The following is a 13,052-nucleotide window of genomic DNA, read 5'->3' on the forward strand; positions in this document are numbered from 1 at the left end:
GCACTGCAGCCGGCCCCGGGGGAGGGGGGGGTGTTTGCAGACACAGAAAGGGAGCAGGGGGTGCTGGGAAGAAGGCGGCAGGAGAACAAAGCTCAGAGACCCAACATGGGGAAATTCCAGGGGGCGGGGCTGTGACACAACCCAGGTGCGGACAGCTCCTGGGGGCGGGGCTCTGGCTCAGCTCGGGGGCAGGGCAGCTCCTCGGGGCGGGGCTCCAGCACAGAGCAGGGGCGGGGCAGCTCCTGGGGCGGACCTCCAGCACAGAGCGGGGGCGGAGCAGCTCCTAGGGGCGGGGCTCTGGCACAGTCCGGGGGCGGGGCAGCTCCTGGGGGCGTGGCTCTGGCACAGCCCATGGGCAGGGCAGCTCCTGGGGGCGGGGCTCTGGCTCAGCTCAGGGGTGGGGCAGCTCCTGGGGGCGGGGCTCTGGCACATTGTGACGCGGAGCCCGGGCTGAACAGCTGCTTCTTGGTTCTCCACGTGCTGCCAGCAGCGCTGGAGCTGCCCGAGCCAGAGCGGAGCCGCTGTTGTCAGCTGCAGCCAGGATCTGCCCCTGGCCCCGCTGGGATCCAGGTGGGGACAGAGACTGGGGCCCGGGGGTTCCCCTTGGTGTGGCTGGCGGGGGCGGGAGGGGACAAGCCGGAGCTGCAGGCGGGAGAAGGGCGGTGGGACATTGTGACCCGGAGCCCCCGGGGAATGAGAGTTGCTGGGGGGCAGGAAAGTGACTCTGCCCCAGGGAGCCTGGGAGAAGCCTTGAAGGCGCCTCGGCCCCAGTGGAGCTGCAGGAGGATCCGCCCGCCCGCCCCGCTGGGATGGGGGGGCCGGGGCCCGGCCGTCGTGTGGTGGGGAGGGGCGGACCCCGGGCCCGGCGGGGAGGGGGCGGTGTATTAAATCCCTCCCCATAGCAATGTGCTACTCCCGGGCACTGCGCATGCCCAGTAACAGCCGCTGAAGCCGCTGCCCTTCCCCCTGCCCGGACCAGCCGTAACGTTCCGCCGGGCGCTGGGGGCGGGGCTGGAGCGGGGCGGGGAAGTAACAGGGAGCGTGGGAGGGGCGGGCGCAGAGCAGGAAATTGATGGGGGGGGGTGGATCAGGCAGCTGGAGGCAGGGTTCGTGGGGGGCTAAAGGGCACAATCCGGGCTGGGGGGAGGAGCAGGAGTTGAGCTCAGGGGGAGGCGCTGGCAGAGCCCCCCCCTTTGGTGTGAGGGCGGAGGTGTCGAGGGGGGAGGAGAAACCGGAGTTGCAGCGGGGGGAGGTCACTGGGGTGGGGGTGTAGATCTGTCTCTGTGCAGCCAGGACATTCCCGGGGTGGGAGGGAGGTGAGTTAACTGGATCCTGTCCCTGTTTTTGCCACTTCCTCCCACACACACATTCTCTCAAGATTTCCCCTTTTCTCTCTCATTATCACACGTGGCTATAAAATCCAGGGAGATTCTCCTTCCCCCCCCCCAATGATCAGCTCTCTAATTGCCTCTGATTTTCCCTTTTCTCTCCATATTTCTCAAAGGTCAATTTAAAATCACTCCGATGGGGGGTGGATTTTCCTACCCATTTTATCTGCAGCGATTTGTCCTTGTTTGGGTGGGAAATTGTTGCCCTAGGTCATTCCCCAGAACATGGCTCCCACTGGAGTGGGATGGGATGAGGTTCCCGTTCTCTGCCAGGGCAGGGAAGGGAAGGGAGGAGCACATCCCCCATGGAGACTGCCCAGACCCCATTTCCCAATTCCCCTGCGGCCCCCTTCCATTGTCCAGGGAGTCTTCCAGCTCCCCTCCGCCCTTAAATCAGCTCCTCAAAGGGCTCTGAGCTGCTCACGTGAATGGTTGCCCCGTGGCCGGGGGGGAGCATCACATTCTGTTTATGTATTGGACAGTCATATAAAATCCAGTCCAACAGTCCCCCTTTTCCACTAGTTATTTAATAGCAACATCAAATCCCCTCCGATCTTGGTGGTTTTCTCTCATGTTATCAAATGTCGTTTGTGACAGGGTTCTCTCTGCGTGTGTCAAAGATTGAAATAAAATACCCCAAACATTTGCCCCACTTCTCTCTAGTTGTTTTATTTCTAATTGAATATGATGGGTTGTTTCCCAATGTGCTAAGATGCAGCCGCCTCTGGGGTGGATCCATGGTGGCTATTATTTGCTAGTGACAGCCCGTGGATCTTTCTTGCCCTCCAGGCCTTCCATTCTCCTGTTAAAGAAGCACTCCCCAGGCTCCCTCTGCCTGTGTGACTGGCCAGCAGGAGGTGGTGTTAACTTTCTAGCCACTTCTCACACTCTGTGAGGTAATACTTGCAGGGGCAGGGAGGGTATCTGTGTGGGGAGATTGCAGCTGAAGGGGCATTGTGGTAGGGGGAGGCCTCTGTGTGGCTGGGCAGGGGGTACCCTAGTCAGGTTGGTGGGTTGTGGAGGTTTGGGGTTTTCGGGGGTGGTGGTTCTGATGTGCCCATCCCTGAGGCTATGGGTCCTGGAGGTGGGTATCGCTGGGGGCCTGGTGGCTGCAGAACAGTGGGGGTGGGTGTCTCTTGGGGAGGCGGGACAGAGGGTTAGAGGGAGCCTGGTTCTGTGCCAGGGGCTCTGTCTGTGCTTCCCCCGCTGGTTCCTGGTTTTGTTGCCATGCCCAGTGCACAGAGCTGGGGGAGGGGATCCCTGGCACTAGGTGAGGGCATGCCAGGGAAGCAGAGTGATGGGTCGCACTGTAAAGCATCAGGGGGGCACACTGGGCAGAGGAGGGGGTCCCAGGCAAATGTCAGGGTAGATCGTTCTGGAGGGTGGGGAAGTTCCTAGGCAGGCAGTGAGGGACTGAGTTCCCAGTGGAGGGGGGTCCCTTGAGGGGGTCCTGGCTGCTGGGGGCTCTTGGTGGGGGGGAACCCTTTGGGATTCCCAACCTGGCAATCATGGTGTGGTGGGGGTTCTCTGGCCGGTGGGGCTTTGAGGGGTATCTGGGGTCCCTGGCCAGGGACTCTGGGGGCTGCGTCCCAGGGAATATCTGGTGGGATCCTGGCTGGGGGGTGTCTGGGGCCCCTGGCTGGGGGGTCTGGGCTCTGCGTACTAGGGGGTGTCTGGGGGCTGCTGCTAACCATGATCCTTCTCTCTGGTCAACTTGTACCAGAGTCCTGGCTCCTAGTCACCAGGTCACCAAGTCCATTCCCCAGTCACGTGCCCTGTCACTGTGATAACTTTCTGTCCACTTAGCAAACACTGTTAGTGTGAATTCACAGAATTTACTTTTCTCCTCTTTTGAAAACTGCAGGAACTTTCGGTTCCGTTTGGAAAATTTTTGCCCCCAGTCCTTGTCCTAGATCTGCGGGGGTGAGGGAGGTGGGAAGGGAGTCAGCACTGCCACACGATGGTCTTTTCCACAGCGTTCTGAACTCATTCTTTCTGAAATCCGGTGTCATTGAGACCGTTGTTAATCCAGAGTCACTGTATGGAAAGACAAGGAGTGATTCCAGATGGACAGTGGGTCAAATGAGATCAGCCATCCTCCCTGTGAGGAGGGGCTCCCATTAGCTGCTCTCCCCAGAGAGCTAAAGGAGGGAAGCTGCTCATACACTCCGTCCCTCTCTGCTCAGGATATTGGGGTTCAGCTTCCTGGGTCAGATGCTGCAGCCTCCATTGTGATCTGGGAGACCAGGCTTGGCAGCTGCTGCTCCCCCAGTGGGGCTCTGTGCTGGGAAGTGACCTTAATTAAAGCTTCTTCTCTGCCCGGCCCAGGGGATGACTTTCTGCAGCTGGTCCTAGCCCCCTAGGGCAGTCCTGGGCCCTGTTACTACTAAATTCTGAGCCAGAGTCTCCAGGTAACTGAAAGACCTCAGGAAATGTCCTAGGGTCTGGCAAGAAAGTGACTCTGCACAAACACCACCACCTCATTTCTCCTCCCATTAGCGGTTGCCAGGAGGAAATCCAGCCATGGGAGAGCAAAGCCCCCAGGAATGGGACTGTCCCAGCCAGAGGGGCAGGGAGAGAGGACAGGGGAAGGAGAGACTGAAAGGGGCAGTGGGAGAAATGAATGTGGGGGAGAGATTTCCAGCTCTCTAGTCCACCCAGACACATGTATTGCTGCATCCTGGGGCAGAACCACTTTCCAGTGAACAAAACAAGGATCAGACAGAGCAAAAGCCAGTTCCTGACTCCATATTCCCCCTGCTGGGGTGTGGCTGCCGTGGGGTCAGTGTCTGAGGGAATCCCCCACAGTGACTCCTTTGGTTCTGCTCTTTTCTAGCCTTGTGTTCAGAGAAGGGGTGAGGGGAGAGAGAAGGGAGGTTAAAAATGTGTCTGTGGACTTAGCCTGGCAGGAGGAGCCAGGTCTAAATTGTAATAAACAGATTGAGCATTTCCCAGCATGACAGAATCTAGGGTGTCTGTCTGCAGGGAAAGGGCCTGGGGGAACTGTGATGTGAAATTAACTAAAACCGGTTCTGAAACGCCCACAACTGCCCTTCTCCCCCAGACAGGCTGCAGAATGTTTTGCTCCAGCTCATCCCAGCCTGGCGTGGGACAGGGAAGAGAAATGGCTGCAGTGGAGTCAGTCCAGGTAGAGATTATCGGGGGGTTGCTGGTGGGTTCCTGCTGGAGGAAAGGGAGAGCAAATACACCAGAGGTGGGAAGGTTTGCAGAGTCTGGTTTGGAGGTTGGAGCGGGACAGGAAATTCACAGCGTGGGGAAAGGAGGAGGCCAGGGTGTGGCAGACCTGCTGGGAGTTATTTACTAAGTGGCCTAGATTCTAGGAACAGACCCAGGAGGTTTGGAGGTGGAAATGCCCTAATTTGTGAAGAGAGAAAATAACCCACCTACATGGAGCTAGTCAAACTGACCAGACTCCTAGTGCTGGAGCCTGACCTCATTAACCATCAGCTGCTGTGAGATATAAAGGGGACACCCATGAGTCAGGCTTATTGGAGCTGCCTCTCCCTTCATATCCCACTCCTCACAATGAGGAGGGTGTTGGGCATCCTACCAGCGAGCTCTCCCTGGACCCTGCTAGGGGCTCCATCTCCTGTATCAGTCAGTGGCTAGTAGGGGGGTGATGGATATGCTGGGAGAGATAAGGGGCTCTCTCTTCATCCCCTCACCCTGGCATTTGCTGGATACTCTGAGCCAGGTCGAGGTGGGACTCTCCTGACTATGATCCACCCAGAGCTTCCATTTGATTCACTCTTCTCTGCCACAAATAGTGGGGCTGTGAGTGGGGCAGCAAGTCCTTAGTGTTGGACTCTTACTCTTTCAGGGGCTGGTGACCTTCAAGGAGATGGCTATGTATTTCACCAGGGAAGAGTGGGCTCTGCTGGACCCCACTCAGAGAGCCCTCTACTGGGATGTCATGCAGGAGAACTATGAGACTGTGACCTCGCTGGGTAAGGGTTCCTGTCCCTTCTGTTCTTGGAAGGGGAAATGAAGAGTGAAGGTTCACGCCACCCCCACAATGCCATCTGTACCCTGTCCTGTTTCAGCATCACCCCAATAGGCCAGTGACACACATAATACCAGAGACCCTCCTCTGCTGCAGAACAATTTGGGAACAGAGCACAGGAGCCGTATTGCACAGTGTCAAATATCTGCTGTTTGCTCAAGTGAAACTGGGGGTTAGGTCTGGCATAACTGTCCCATACCCCTAATCATTTTTGTTGCCCTTTTCTGAACCTTTTCCAATTCCAATATTTCTATTTTTGAGATGGGGTGACATGTGCATGCAGTATTCAAGATGTGGGTGTATCATGGATTTATTTGCTGTTTTTACAAATATGATCTATGAGATATTCTGTCATATCTATCACTTTCTTAATTATTTCCTACATTGTTCACTTTTTTTCACTGCTGCTGCACATTGAGTGGATGTTTTCAGAGAACTATCCACAGTGACTCCAAGATCACTCTCTTGAGTGGAAACAACTAATTTAGACCCCATCATTTTGTACGTATAGTTGGGATTGTGTTTTCCAATGGGCTGCACTATGTGCTGTCCTGTCATCTAGTACTGCTAAGATCCTGGATTCAGTAATATCCCTGCCCTTCCTGTTCCCTTTCTCCACCGAACCCCGCCAGCCCATGCTTCCTGTTCCCAGCTTCCCCAGGATTCTCGCACTGTCTCTGAACCTCTCTGTCAGCAAGAAGCAGTGCCAGGGACACTTGCCCTCTGTCTGGAGTCTTCGATTTCTGGGACATGGATTTACTTTCTCTGTGTTGTAAGAGGCTCTGTCATAATGAGTGTCTGTGATGTTACCCAGAGTACAATCTGGACTGTTAAATAGCTGTACCTCAGTCCTCCAGCATGGGGTGCCTTTTCCACTGTTTTCCCGCGAGAACAGCCCCTCTTGGCCAATTAACACACAGTCTCCAGCATGTAACTCACTCCCAGCTACACAGTATTGAGTGCTGCTAGACAGCCACTCATGAATTACACCTCAGGAGAAAACCAGCAAATTCTCAAGTGCCCAACTTTCCCCCAGAAATGTGCATCTTGCACTGTCCAGCACGCTACTGAACGACCCAAGCTCATATGAAGTCTGTCATTTCATCAGCGGAAAATGACATGCACCAGCTTGTTATCCCAAACAGAGTTTCCAACACACTTCAATCCACACATACTGGTTAGATGAACAATAAACCAAGCTTGTTAACTACCAAAAACTAAAACTAGGCCCAGTCCATGAAAGGGGCACTCCCAGGAGAGACTGTACAAAGGCTGGAACATGAAACACCTTTGTAAACCTGAGACAGCTGCCTTGGGGACAATGACAGGGAGAATCCCCCAAAGTGACTCCTTTGTTTCTGCTCTTCTCTGGCCTCCGATTGTTCCTTCCAACGTGGAGTACTTTGCACTTGTCTCTACTGAATTTGATCCTATTTACTTCAGATCATTTCTCCCGTTTGTCCAGATCATTTTGAATTTTAATCCAATCCTCCAAAGCACTTACAACCCCTCCCAGCTTGGTGTTGTCCGCAAACTTGATACGTGTAAGAGAGAGACTGTTACTGGGAGGGTTTCCCCATGTGTCAGAGGGTTACACCTTGGTGGGAGGGGGCTAGGCCTGTACTGTAATAAGGTCACTCTGTGCTTCACAGTGTGCTAGAACCTAGAATGTGCATTAGCAGGGGAAAAGCTGGGGGGAATCGGCTTGTGGAATGGACAAAAGCCTAGTCTGAATTCTCACACCTTGCCCTTTTCATCCCGGCAGGCCAGAGAATAACATCCATGTTTCGCTGCAGATCATCTCGTCCTCCCAGGGGCAAGGAAATAGCTGCAATGGAGCTGGCTCAGGTAAGAGATTATCAGGGTGGCGGGCTCTGCTTGGAGGTTGAGGAGCAGTAAATGCATAAGAGGGTGGTAATTGCTAGAAGTGGTGGGAAGCAGGAAATATCTCGGATGGAGAAAGGGAGGGGACAGCATGTGACAAACCTGCTGAGACTTGTGTAGTGTAGGGCGTGATGGGTTGTCACCCCCAGGAGGCAGTTTGTGGAGCTTCTGGGAACTGCTGTGTCCTCTAACCCTCACGCTGGGCTGGCCCTTCTCACACTGCTTTGCTGGAGATTTCGCCAGCCTCTCCAGGGCCTGTTATCACCCAACACAACAGCAGGTGGCGCCATGCAGCCAACTAAGCTACCTGAGTGCGTTACCTAAGCCACTCAAGGACAGATAGAAGACAAGAGCCAATTTCCCACTCCCCAACCTTGCACACTTGCTGTAGTATAAATCCAGAATGATACCATCTTATAGTGCACAGGGATCTCTATAATACAAGCTCATTAATGTAGTTCCCCTTCCCCTCGATATGGGACAGATGTGCACAACAAGCTGAGATTTTCCCCAGACACTTCACTCAAAATACGCTGGTTAAGATAAAGCATCAAACAAGTTTATTAACTGCAGAAAGATAGATTAAGTGATTATAAGTGATAACAAACAGATCAAAGTAGATTATTTAGCAAATAACCAAAACTCAGACTAAGCCTAACATACTAGATGGATAGAATTTGAATTAGCAATTTCTCACCCTGACTGATGGTACAAGCAGTCCCCCAAGTTTCCATACACAAGCTAGAAATCTCTTGATCCTGGGAGCAGCACTTCCCCCACATCCGTTTTTGTTTCTCAGGTGTTTCCAGAAGTTCTCTTGTGTGGAGAATGAGGCCAAGAGATGATGTCACACCCCACCTTATGTAGCTTTTCCATATGGTGGGAACCTTTTGTTCCAAACTCAGTTCCTAGTCCAGTTTGTGGAAAAATACAGGTACTAAAATGGAGTTTAGTGTCATGTGGTCTGGTCAGAGGCCCTGCTGAGTCATAGTAGCCATGACTCATAGGCTGGCTGAAACATTCACAGGAAGGCTAAGCTCTTCCACAGTCCATTGTCTTTGTTGAGCCATCAGCACTGTCTGGCTTCTTCATTGTTGTACCTGAAAGGCTCATTGTGGGTGTTACCCAGAGTAAGCACATTTGAAATACAGATACAGAGTCAATATCCATAACTTCAGATACGAACATGATATGTGCACACAAATAGGATAATCGTATTCAGCAAATCAGAACTTTTCCAGTGACACCACACATGATGCATCTTCTACAAAATAGATCATAATTATGTCCTAATCATATTATAATCATACCACTATGATGAATATGGGGGTGTAGTGTCAGATAGGTCCTAATTTCAAGGCACAGGAGTTGGGAATGGAACTTCCCCTCTTTGTGGAACAGGAAATAACCCTCCAGCCAGGGCTGGGACAACTTCCCAGACTCTCAGCGATGGAGCCTGAATCTACTGACATTTCATTAATTACCACCAACCCCAATCTTTGTGGCAACTGTAAACTTTATCAGTGATGATTTTGTACTCTCTTCTAAGTCATGGATAAGAATGTTAAATAGCACAGGGCCAAGAACCAATCCCTGCAGGAACCTGCTAGAAAGAAATCCACTCGATCATGGTTCCCCATTTACTATCAGAGTTTTTAATCTATTTAATGTACGCCGTGTTTATTTTGTATCATTCTAGTTTTTTTTAGTAAAAATATTGTGCTAATCAAGTCATGTCCCTTACGGAAGTTTAGGTATATTACATCAATACTATTAGCTGCAACCAAACTTTTGATCTCATCCAATAAGGATATCCCGTTAGTTTGATAGGCTCTATTTTCTCTAAACCTTTGTTAATGGGCACTACAATTCTGACCTTCTAACTTCTATTCTTTATGATTGACTTCCCCTTTCTTCCATATATTTTATTTGGAGGGTGCTTGGATTCCTACCAGGGAGCCACTATCAGGGTCCAGAGACAGCCCCATCTCCTATATTAAGCTCTGGCTAGTAGCTATGTGATAAATGTGAAGACCCTACTTCTGTCTGTCAGATGGGAGACACAAAGGTCCTCTCTTTCTACCCTCTGCTGCCTCCTGGCTGCTGTAAGCAAGGTGGGTTGGGACTCTGTTAACATGTGCCTCCCGGAGCTTCCATTTCCCTGGTGCTGCTGTTCCGTGAATAGTGGGGTTGTGAGTGGGTCAGCAGGTACTGAGTATTGGACTCCTGCTCTTTCAGGGGCCGGTGACCTTCGAGGAGGTGGCTGTGTATTTCTCCAGGGAAGAGGGGACTCTGCTGGACCCCACTCAGAGAGCCCTCTACAGAGATGTCATGCAGGGGAACTATGAGACGATGGTCTTGCTGGGTAAGGATTCCTGTCCCTTCTGTTCTTGGAAGGGGAAATGAAGAGTGAAGGTTCATGCCACCCCCACAATGCCATCTGTACCCTGTCCTGTTTCAGCATCACCCCAATAGGCCAGTAACATACATACTACCAGAGACCCTCCTCTGCTGCAGAACACTTTGGGAACAGAGCACAGGAGCAGCATCACACAATGTCAAATATCTCCTCTTTACTCAAGTAAAACTGGGTTAGGTCCAGCATAATGAACAGAAGCTTCCTACCCCCAGCCTTCTCTCAAACCCTGAGCCTTCTCTACCCAAACCAGAATGTGCTTGGGGTGTAACAAGCAGGCGGCTGGAGTCAGAGCTGCCAGTCCAGGGTTACTTATCATACAGACACTCAGTGCGTCCTTGAACGCTGGCTGGGAGTATCCAGACAGGGGAGCTCCAGCAGCAGAACACTGAATCTCACCCAGGATTACAGATGACACAACTCCTCGCCGATCTGGATTGCACCCCAGCATGTGAAAATGGCCTAGGTTGGTAGTGACATTTCTTGAGACATGGAGAGTCTTGCTCCCATATCACCAGGTGTAATAAAAATAACAGGAAAGGCCAAATATGGAAAACTGATTGTTCAGCTTGCTTTTGACCTGCATCATATTTTGCAATATATTCCAAATAAGGAAATTAACGTGCAACGTATGTGTCATTGTTTGTGGTTTTAAACTGTAAAAGGCTTGTGTGATTTTTAGCTCAGGAACAGTATTCCAATAGCTGTCGCCCCCTGCGTGCTTGTAACCAAGAAAAGAGCCTCAGGCTGAGCTGATTCAAATATTAATCCTGTGGTCGTTTTCCACAACAGCCTCAATAGGTCCCTGTGATGGAATGTAAGGCTACATCTAGACTACCCACCGTATCGGCGGGTTAAAATCGATTGCTCGGGGATCGATATATGGCGTCTCATCTAGACGCCATATATCGATCCCCGAGCGCGCTTATATCGATTCCGGAACAACACCAACCCCAACGGAGTTGCTGATTTGACAGGGGGAGCTGCGGACATCGATCCCGCGCGGTGAGGATGGGTGAGTAATCCGATCTTAGATATTCGACTTCAGTTACGTTATTCACGTAGCTGAATTTGCGTATCTAAGATCGATTTCCCCCCGTAGTGTAGACCAGCCCTTAATGTCTTCACACCTTCCCCCTGCAGGAGAATGGCTGTTTGACCAGCTGTTTGCCTTGCTGTCTCTGAGGAACTGGTCTGTGGGTGTTCCCCAGAACTGTAACTTTTTCAGTAATATCATACTGTAAAATCTCACAATTTTACATACAGTGTTACTACACATTTTAACAGGAGGATAATATTCAGTAGGTTATGCGTTTTCTAATGATACCTCACAAGCCATTTTCCACTAGCAGGGTCTTCTCTGTTCACAGAATTTCTGATAGTTTGATGTCTGCTGGCACTGGATATCACTATTTTGGCATCTCTCTCTCTGTCTCAGTGAGCACCCGCTGTGGTTGTTGAAAGTCTGTGATGGGATCTATGGGACGCAACTGAACAGTGGGACCCCTGAGCCCTTTGTCCCACCACCTGGGCTCCCTCTCACACATGTGATGCTGAGACAAGCTGTGAATCTCTGGCAGATATTGCACTTACACAGACATCCGTAGGTAGGGACACAGCCAACTGAATTACATGAATGCTTCTGCAGCCACTCATAACACTAATGATAGAAAGTCGCCCCCCCTACAGCTCTGCAGCCTTGCACCCCTGGATCATACCATCTTGCCTTAATCAGAAGCCTGATCAGTGTGAGTTTATTACACAGGGTCCACCCCTCCCTCACTGTGAATAGTACATGAACCAGCCTTGTAATGGAGCTGAGATTTCCCAAGAACTTCAAGCAAAATACACCAGTTTAAGTAGAGCATAAAACAGATTTATTAACTACAGAAAGATGGAGTTTTAAGGATTATAAGTGGTAGGAATAAAAGATCAAAGTAAATTACCATGGAAATTAAAGATAAATTCACAATCTAAACTTTACACCTTATTACACTAGGGCGTAGTTCAGTTATGCACACAGGAAGGCTTAATGCTCGAGCTGCTGCACATGCTGGGCAGGCTTAAGGTCGGGCTCTCCATGGCAGGAGAGAAGAAGACTCGGCCCCTGGAGGGGCAGGCTGGGGCTTCCTGGATCCCATTTGCTCACAGCCAGCGCCCTGCCCCCACTCCCAAGTCATCCATGGTGCCCCCAGGTCGGCCAGAATGGAGCAGCAGTTTTCACTGCACTACGTCCACTTATGGCTTACAGGCAACTCCCAGACTCACCGCAGTCCACCATCTCGGCCAGAAAGGAGCCCACTCAGCCTCACCATTGCTGCTTTTCCTTCCCCCCAGAACCCCGCTTCTCCTGGGCTGCAAGTAGCCATCCCTGGGATGCCAACAGGCAGCCACAGGGGTCTGTCTCTCAGCAGCCAACCGCACCTCGATGGGTTCAGCCCTCAGAAGGGCAGGTGGGGGTTTCCTGGATCCCAGTTGCTCGCAGCCAGCCCAGCCTCCACCTCTGAAACCATCAGTCATGCCCCCAGGTTGGCCACAAAGAAGCCGCCATTCTCCACTTGGACTCATCTTTGCTTGTTTTCCTTTCACCCAGAACCTCCCTTCTTCTCCTGGGCTGCAAGTAGCCACTCCTGGGAAGCCAAGAGGCAGGCACAGGATTCTACCTCCCAGCAGCCAACCACACCTCCCCAGGCATTGCAGAATGAAGGGTGGTGCTCTACTAACCCCACTTAGCCGCACAGCTTCTTCCCTGCCTTCCTCAGCTCAACTTTCCTCTATTGCCCCATTCCTGCCTCACTTCCTCCTTTGGCCAGTCACGCAAAGGAGCCCAGCAGGAAGTGAGAGCCTCTATAGGCCAACCTCCAAGAGCAGAGGTGGCCAAGCCACAAGCCTCCAAATGGTGACTGGCCTAACTACTCTAGGTTCTCCAGCCTGACACCAAGGTGCTTTCTCCACTGCTGTCAGCATCCTCTGTCATGCAGGGGTTGGAGTTATCCCAGGGACAGGCCAATAGGAGGAGTGCCCTTTCTGAATAACAAGGGGATCTGGGAAAAGGAAGCCAGCATGTTTCTGCCTGGTTTTGAACCAGGGACCTTTTGCGGGTTAGGCAAATGTGATAACCACTACACTACAGAAACTCCACCTACTGGGTTGTTGCTCACTCTGGCACAGACCGATGGACAAATCTAGAGAATGTGGTGGTAGCCCCTCGATAGGTCAGCTGGCAGGGCAGAGGACTGGAGCCAGCACTCAGGAAGTCGTCCTTACCTCGCCCGTGTGACTCCAGCTTGAGGGAGAGCTTCTTTTTCTTCTCCTTGCTGACAAAGAGCAAGAGAAGAAT

General features: G+C 51.9%; 1 non-coding gene across 1 annotated transcript; it reads right to left on the minus strand.

The window, feature by feature from the left end:
- Positions 1-12,776: 12,776 nt before the first annotated feature.
- On the minus strand, positions 12,777-12,849 carry TRNAV-AAC (transfer RNA valine (anticodon AAC)). The gene has a single exon. It is a non-coding gene; the product is annotated as a tRNA-Val (tRNA).
- Positions 12,850-13,052: the final 203 nt, after the last annotated feature.

The sequence above is a fragment of the Gopherus flavomarginatus genome, unplaced genomic scaffold (genome assembly GCF_025201925.1).
Source record: "Gopherus flavomarginatus isolate rGopFla2 unplaced genomic scaffold, rGopFla2.mat.asm mat_scaffold_43_arrow_ctg1, whole genome shotgun sequence".
Classification (NCBI taxonomy): Eukaryota; Metazoa; Chordata; order Testudines; family Testudinidae; genus Gopherus; species Gopherus flavomarginatus.